Genomic DNA, 8,180 nt, shown 5'->3' with positions numbered 1-8,180 from the left:
CCCCCCCCCCCCTTTCACCCCGCTTAGTCTCTCTTTCTCCCCAGAGAGCGCGTGAAAATTAAACTCATTGGCACCGCCATCCCAGTCCGGAGCTGGGGGGAGCCCGCGCTCTCTTGCTAAGTTGCTTTTTAACACCCCCGGTACCCCCTTCCATGCCGTGGCCCCGCTGGGGGTCCCATTAGGCACGCCCCACACTTTAACGAGCGACAGAGTCTTTGTCTTCCGTATTACCCGACCCTTTAACTCACTCACCGCCGCCCTGTAATATCGCCCTGCGAATAGAATAGGGGGGCCCGGGCCGCCGCGCTGGGCAAGGGGTGTGGGCGCGCGCGCTCTGTCACCACGGTGCTTCCCCTACCCTGTTCTTCCCCTCCTCTCCCCTCTTCTCTCTCTCTCTCTCTCTCTCTCTCTCTCTCTCTCTCTCTCTCCCCTCATCCCTCTCCTTCCCCTTTCCCTTGCTGCTTGCGCTCTGTTATACCCATTTCGTACAGACTCAATTTAACACGCGTTTATGAGGAATGCAGTGAGCAGGTGGATTGAGCAGCGCAGCGTAGCCGACGTGCCAAAGAGTGTATTTGACACTGGAAAAACGCCAAACACCTCTTCTCGACCTCCGAAGATACTCGCGCCAATTTTAGTGCTCTTAAAAATGAGTCGTTAAAACTTAGCACCCTACTAATAAAAGGCAACCAAGACGCCCATAGAGATCCTAAAACGTCGAGCTCGTACCTAACGTAAAGCAGGTACTAAAATCTCCCTGAAGTGACACAGTATTATAACCTACAAATTCACAAGTTTGCAAGTGTTTCACGAAAATGTCCATGCTTTCGCCAAAGTGACGCCAGATTTCCTGGACCCACGCCTCACTGTTCAAATCGAGTTGAAATCAACCACTGTCATCGTACGCAGAAGTAATTACACACTAAACCCTTGTGCATGTTTATGCAACACAGCAATGCATAAGGTAAGGATTGTGTGTTAAGTGTTTCTCAAACTGACAAAGTCTTCTAGAACTTTACAACCTCCCCTGTAGTTGTGCCAACTAGTACCTCGATGGGGCTGTTGCGCTTCACTATCTGCTACCCACCGAGTGCCATGGCCTCGCTCAATAAACGCTTTTCTTTTTTCATGGGCGTCCTGATCCGTCATCAGTCACACACAATAATTGTCATCCTGCACGCCAACGGACACTGATCGCTTCAAGTGCACGCAATGCTGTCCATCGAGACTATCGGGTGTGCCGACCTTTCTACACAGGAAAATGTTTCCTTTTTTGGCCTTGTCAATTAGACCCAAGATTACTTGAAAAAAAAAATTCGAAACAATATTTTCTTTTCCGTTAAAAAAAAATCCTCACTTGAAAGATATTATTATTCGTGTCACCAGTAAAATCAAATGTGTCTGAAAATTTATTGAAACATAAAAACATTTTTCTGTGGGTACGTACACTACAGTGGGAAAGACAGGGTGTTTCTTTGTGTGTGCGAGAGAGAGGGAGGAGAGGCAGAGAGACAGAGACGCAGGCGCGTGTACGATCGGCCGTCCGTCCGTTAAAAATGCTGGCCCATTCGGAGCTGTGATGGCCGGTCGATGGGGAGCCGCTGGCTGGGCCACGGCCGCTACAGCCAGGCGCCACATGGCGGTCACGCACGCGGCCCAAAGCATCGGCCAAAATGTCAGCTGCGTTGCTGCTCCCGCGCCTCCACGCCGACGCGGAGCAAAAAACAACAACTATTTCAGCAAAGTAGTTCACGATGCCTAAAAAATAATAACACGAGAGCCAATGAATGATTAATCAATCCGGTTATTACGGGCCCTTATCGGGCGAGTGGGCGCGGGCAGACAGCCTGGCAGGACGGTCCGCGGACGGTCCGACAGGAGACAAGGCCGGCGGGCGGGCGGCGGGGGCGGGACTGGGACTGTGTCGCGCGATATCGTCAAATTGATTGGAACGTGATCATTGGATTTCTGCCTTATTTTGGGGGCGGGAGGACGGGCGCCAGGCTCATCAGCCCGGTTCTAATTGCCTCCGCTAATGGTGGCTTAGTAGCCCCCCCTCCCTCCTCCCCCAAGCGCTCCACCCCTCCCGCTCTCCAGGAGACAGTCCCATCTGCCGTGTATAAAAGCTCAATTTTCTCCACCGCTCGCGCTCGCCCCCTCCCCTGTCCCTTTTCCTTTTCTCGCTAGCGCTGGCTGGGGTCGAGGGGGAAAGTAAGAAGAACAGAGAGCAATAAATCAAATGCCTTAGCTCGCCCACCCCCACCATTCATCCCTCCATAAAACTATCACAGGTAGCACAAAAATGAGGACGTTAAGGGTTGTACGAGCAAATCTTACAATATCAGTGGTGGCACCATCGGCGCTGTACCATTAACACCATCACCAATGTACCATTATCACCATCTACTGTACCATTATCACCATCGCCAACCGCATTACCAGGAGGGCGCGGCACCGCTAGCGAATTTATGGCTCAACGCGTTTGGTTTCTGGGCATTCCGTTGTCTGGTTCCTCCCTTGCCTCCGTCCCTCCACCACCGGGGCCCCCGCCAGTGGAGCCCGCTCCTGCCCTGCTACATCAGCATTCCGACCCAGCCTCTTTGTTGGACCAAATGCGGTTATCTAACGAGCAAAAATGAGCGCGCCAGTCCTGAATGGAAATGAAGACAGTAGGTTCGGAATTACCGCAAAGCGAGCGAGGCGAGGCGGGCGTGGTCGACTGAGCGGGAAGCGTGGCGTGGGGGGCCTCGTGGGTGGCAGCGGTGGTGGCGCCTGGTGTGCCGAGCGCCCAAAAGTGAAGGGAAATAAGTAAAAGTGCGGCTGAAAGCACTAGACCCGTTGGAAAAGTCAAAGAGAAAAAGTGTTTTAAAAAAAAAAACTGCCAAGGGGCCTGTGCCGTAGTTTCCCCTTATTCTGAAGTATTTAGCATCGCCGTTGGAATGCTGGTTGAGCCGGGCATGCCGATCCCGGCAACACATTATCCGCAGTACGGGAACGTGCATGGCATGGGGCGAGGGTAAGTGCAGCGGAGTGCCGAACTCTCTCCCCCCATTCTCTCTCCTGTCCCGCAGGAAGTTAGGCGGGCGACCACAGCGCGGTACGTCATGGTAGAGATAGGGACAGTGGCGAAGCCCCCTCCCACTGGCCACCTGATCTTGGCCCCCGCCGGCTCACAGACTTAGAGCAATAAACGGGTTGAGGTGTGAAATTTTCGTTATGTTGCCGCTGTTGGAGATATTTTTCTTTCTAACGTGCGACGAATTCCTTTTTTTTTTTTAATTCTCTTAAAACTCTTCCTTGCACAAATGTCTATATGATGAAGGCTTCAACTTTGGTTTGTTTTTCAGTCCATAAAAACGAATATCAAATAACTGTCTTGCAAGTAGTGTAACTTAAATCTTATCGAGTCTTACAGCTAACATAGCTGAGGTTGTTAAAATACAGGACAATTTTATGGTTTACGCAACGACCTTATATTGTGCCGTACCGTCGCTGTTCGTCCGACTGTCTCCTCAACAAATAGTTGGGTAAATCCTTTCGCGGAAAGTCAAACAGCCGCCCGCTCCGCTGGGTGACCGCGGGTGACCGCGGGCGACCGCGGGCGACCGCGGCCGGGAGGCTGAACGGCTGAGGGCAGCCTAACAAGTTGGAACGGCCGCCTCGCTACTTCGGCCCATCGTGTTGGTTTGCGTCCCCGGCCAAGTTCCCGATGTTAAGCCTGTGCTGACAAATATTGATTAACTCTGACAGAGGACTCTGTCTACGTAGGCTCTTGATCCTCACGGTATTTATATAACATGGGCCCGAATTACAATTTTATTGTAGGGTTGGGGGGGGGACAATGATTAGCTTACCCAAATTATGAGTGAAACTAATGATATGGTATTGACACAAGATTTTAGTTACATTGTGAGTCAAACTATCAAAAAATTGCTATCGTCAATAATTTGTTGAACGAAGTCTCGTACCATGTTATGTTTAGGCGGATAAAGAAATGAATAGGAGATAACGTAACTTCGCGTGTCGTCGTGTCGTGTAATAAAGCGTAAAGACTCATGCAGTTTTCGTGTTGCAGGTTAACATGGCGGCCCCTCCGGGTCTGAGCATCGTGGCCAAGACGCCCTGAGCAGCACCACACAAAAGGCGGCTCAAAGAGAGGTAAGCACGCGACCTTCAATACATAATAAGGAACTTTTGTCTGATGAGGGCATCAAGGTCCTGCATGCGAATATACCGGCGGACATCACAGATAAGTGTTTTGCAAAGTATCAACTTGTTTCGTCGTCGGCGTTGTCCCTCCCTGCAAACGCTATTTTGCTTCCCCGTCGGGGTTGCAGCACTAGTACATTATGGCTTTCTTGACGTGCCCGGTGCCCACCACAACTTCCGTTCGCCGGAACAATAACACGCCAGTTACTGCCAGGAAACTTTTACGCCCCTGTTTATGTGGGAATAAAAATCGCCAACTAGTGCCTGCCTGCCTGGCCTGCCTGCCCCGCCGGCTTTCGGTTTCGGTGTTTGACGGCACAGCAGGCGACATGAAGCAGCTGACGAGTCTGTCGCGCTCGCAAACTAAAAAGTTGCCGCTACGGTCCAGGAAAAACGCAAAATGGAATGTTTTTTGAGCTTCAAAGTCCAAAACTCCAAAATATATTGAAAAGTTCGTTTGGGTCGGTGGCTATTGCTGCCCTGCTGCACGCTGACTGCGCTCGCTCCATAGCCCCTCCGACTTGAATATGGAAATCCATCCCTATTTCGGCCGGTGCGCAAAATGATGTTATCTGATGCGTTCAGTCGGGGCCGTTAGGAGCGCCCCTTTCAATGCGCCCACCCTCCCCCTTTTGCGCACTCTCATTCTCTCGTTGTTTCATCTGTTTCAATCCCTCTTTCTCTCTCTCCTCCCTCTTGCCCCCCCCCCCCTGCCGTCATTTCGTTCGAACCAAAAAACAGCGGTGTGAAAGCCAAAATCTCCCGCGCCCATATGGAAACCTTTTTTTCCTCGTCTGCCAAGTTAATGCGTCTGCGAGGCGCCGCCGCCGCCGCTTCCCAAGCCGGCCACCTCGCCGACAATGACAGAATGGATGATATTCATAGATTTTTCAATTTATGCGTAATTGTGTTGCCACGGTGGACCCTCTCTCCCACTCCTCGTCTCCCTCTTCCTCTGTTTCACTCTTCTCTTCAAAGGTTGGATTCCACGCTTCGGAGCCATTGGTTTTTGACCACCTAACAACGTAACAAAGTCAGGGCGGAGAAACACGAACCCGATCGGCTTCGACCCGCTCTTCTGGGCATTCCTCGCACGGTGGGGCTGACCACTCCACATCAGCTAAAAGAGAAAAAAACAAAAACAAAAGCAACCCTTTAAAGAGAGGAATTTGTGGAATGTAAAGAGAAATCTACGCCCCATGCACAGCAGATCCTCCTCGCCGCTCCTAGCCGTGGCGTAGCGACCAGCGACCACTGCTCTCCTGGAAAATGAAAAGAGTGTGTTTTGGTGTTTCCGGAAATGGACTGCCTTCCCCTTCCCGTACAGAGTAATCCTTTTCATCTTACCCAACACACTGTGTCACCTATCCAAAGCACGCGTTAGGAGTGGGAATTTTTGTATGTGCGAAGAGCCAAAGTCTGCATTTGTGTGAGAAGTCTATAAGTCCACGGGGTGAACCTCTGGCCTGTGGGCATACCTCACTTTATATCATTGCCATTTCCTCTGTATTTTCTATTTTGGTCTGCGAGAAATCTCTCACGCATTTTTCTTGTCCCCTCTTCTGGTTTTCGCTATATATGCTGATCGATAGGTTTGGCTTTTGGCGAGGACCAGGGGGGCGGTTATTCGCGGGCTTCGGACGGACGAACCCGTCAGAGCGGATTGATCACAAGGAGGGAACAAATGGGATCCGCTTTGAGTGCGGGGGAGAGCGGGGCCTGCGATACGCCCCGGGTCCCCGCGGCCGCCCCCCCAGCGCCACACGCCAAACGTGATAAACCCGACGAAACAGACGGGGCGGGAGCGGGCATAATAACCGGAGCGACCGCGCGTGGTCAAACGCGCCGCCAAGCGGAAACGGAAACCTTCTGGCGCTCTCCCTCCTCCCCTCTCCGCTCTCTCTCCCTCACGCCCCATTTGGCGCGCCGTCGAGGAAGTGAGACGGAGAGAGAGCGGAGGGCGGCGCGGGGCCGCAGCCCCGAAACACATTTGTCGCCGTGCTGCGAGGCGGGCGGGGGCGGCGGGGCCGCGACGGCCGCCCTTTTGTCGGCGTCAACTGGATTGGCCGGACGATTACATCACGTCGGGCCGACTGCAGCGCCGCCGCCCCGCCCGGCGCCCAGCCCTGTAGCAACATCCCGCACCCCCTCCCCTTGCTCTCACTTTTCACTTACCCTTCTGGTGGCGCAACCCGGCCTCCCTCCCCCCACCCCTGCATCCTTCTCTCTCGTCCGCCGCCCTGCCCGTCCAGCAAGGGGTTCCCTCTGTGTGTCTCTCTGAGTCAAGCTCTCACCGCTCAACTTGAGGGGCGTCTGTTTCTGTGAAGTCGCGCATGAAATCTGCTGGGAGCCATGTCCTCCTTGTTGTTCCCGGCACCGTGTCTGTGTTTGTCTCTCTCGCTCCTTTCCTATTGTCGGGGTGCGAGAAGAGAGTCTTATTGCCACCTTCTTCCTCCTTCCCTTCCCTCCTCTCCTCAGAGGCCTTCATGGCGGCGGTGGCGGCAGCTCTAAGATTACACTTACTTGTGTTATCCCGGGGGCTTTTAGTATGAACGAGTTTCCACCGGAGCATTGTTGAGAGAGAGAGAGATAGACAGAGAAAGAGAAACAGCAGAGAGAGGCGGGAAAAGAAGGGTTTGTTCCAAGCCCCGGGATCTAAACTATTAAGAACTCGTGTGAACAACACTGACGTCGCCTAGGGGCGGACCCCTGGCCGGGCGGCCGCCTCTTGGCCCCTTCTCTGCTATGCTATACCTCGCCATGCCCCGACCCTCGCGGTGGCTCCAGCGTCTCGACCCAACCAGCGCGAAACAAAGCTAAATGGGGCGGACTTTCGGGAATGAAGACACCGGAGCGCGGGCCCGGACCCCCTCCCGCCTTGGGAACCCCTCATTAGGGGGGCGGGGGGCAGGGGCGCGCAGGGGCGCGCACTACTTCCCTTCCCCAAGGAGGGTGTTTCTTTTGCACGGCGCGACTCGTAGACTTAATTAGGCGCTGATGTGCCCCTCCGCCGCGCCCCGCCGCCGCGCCCCGCCGCCGCGCCCCCCGGAGAGCCCCCTGTGGGGGGCTGGACTGCTCCGCTGTGCACCACTGTGAGCGGGTGGCCTACCCGGCGCAGCGCTCTGGGAGGACCTGCCCTGGAAAAGGCGGCGCGTCCTTCCGCAGGAAAAAAAAAAAACGGGCGGAGGTGAAAAGGGAAAAGTTTGAAAAGAGCGCTGCTGGGAGAGTCGGAGGGGGAGAGAGAGAGAGAGAGAGAGAGAGAGAGAGAGAGAGAGAGAGAGAGAGAGAGAGCTAGGACAGAGAGGAGAGGGACGACACCGCAGCGGGGCGTCGTCGTCGAGTGGATGTTATCGGCCCTGCGGCCGCTGCGGTCCCGCCGAGGAGAATCGTCGTTAGAAGCAGGCGACACGTTCGTTAGCGGAACGAAGTCTCTCCCCGGCTCATCTTTGCCGGAGCCAGCCACAGGGGGCAAGGAAGGGGGGTAGAGGGGGGAAGCTTTCGTTTTGATTCAAAAGGCGTCAAGGCGGGTGGGTCGAGGCGCAGCAGCGCATTGCCCGCCGCGCCCGAGCCGGAGGAGGAGGAGGGTTTGCCCAAGCTCGTTTCCTCTCGCCGCCACTTAGTTTTCGAAATGAGTTGAGGAGAAATTAATTTTTCACAGACTGTTGGCCCGGGAAGAACACACAAGAGCCGTGGGTGGGTCAAAGGAGCGGCTGTGAATAATGGACGAATCTGGGCACTACCAAGCGCCTTTCTGTTCCGCTTCCTCTATCGCTGCTTGCCCTCACTGCTGCTTGCAGCGCCGCAGCCGCCGCCGGCCGCCGACCGCCGCCGGGAGAAAGAGCGAGCACACGTGATTCGGTCGGGAGTTGTGCTATGCGATGTGCTACGTGTGCAGCTGAGCTCCACGTCCACATGCAGGCGCTCGCCGTACGTCGGGGCTCATATTTCCTGTCGTCGACTTCCCTCCCCCC

The 8,180-nt window shown here is 54.6% G+C and overlaps 1 protein-coding gene across 6 annotated transcripts in view; it reads left to right on the top strand.

Moving 5' to 3' along the window:
- The window catches only part of LOC113208657 (synaptotagmin-7), a 305,230-nt gene that overhangs the window by 28,616 nt on the left and 268,434 nt on the right, over positions 1 to 8,180 (top strand). For all 6 annotated transcript variants that reach the window (XM_052272435.1, XM_052272434.1, XM_052272433.1 and 3 more), the window contains exon 2: positions 4,076 to 4,158. The gene's annotated coding sequence lies outside the window, so the exon portion shown is untranslated. The remainder of the gene's footprint in view (positions 1 to 4,075; positions 4,159 to 8,180) is intronic.

This window comes from Frankliniella occidentalis, unplaced genomic scaffold, assembly GCF_000697945.3.
Source record: "Frankliniella occidentalis isolate FOCC.00 unplaced genomic scaffold, Focc_3.1 Scaffold204, whole genome shotgun sequence".
In the NCBI taxonomy this organism is placed as follows: domain Eukaryota; kingdom Metazoa; phylum Arthropoda; class Insecta; order Thysanoptera; family Thripidae; genus Frankliniella; species Frankliniella occidentalis.
This window is presented reverse-complemented; position numbering and strand designations above follow the sequence as displayed.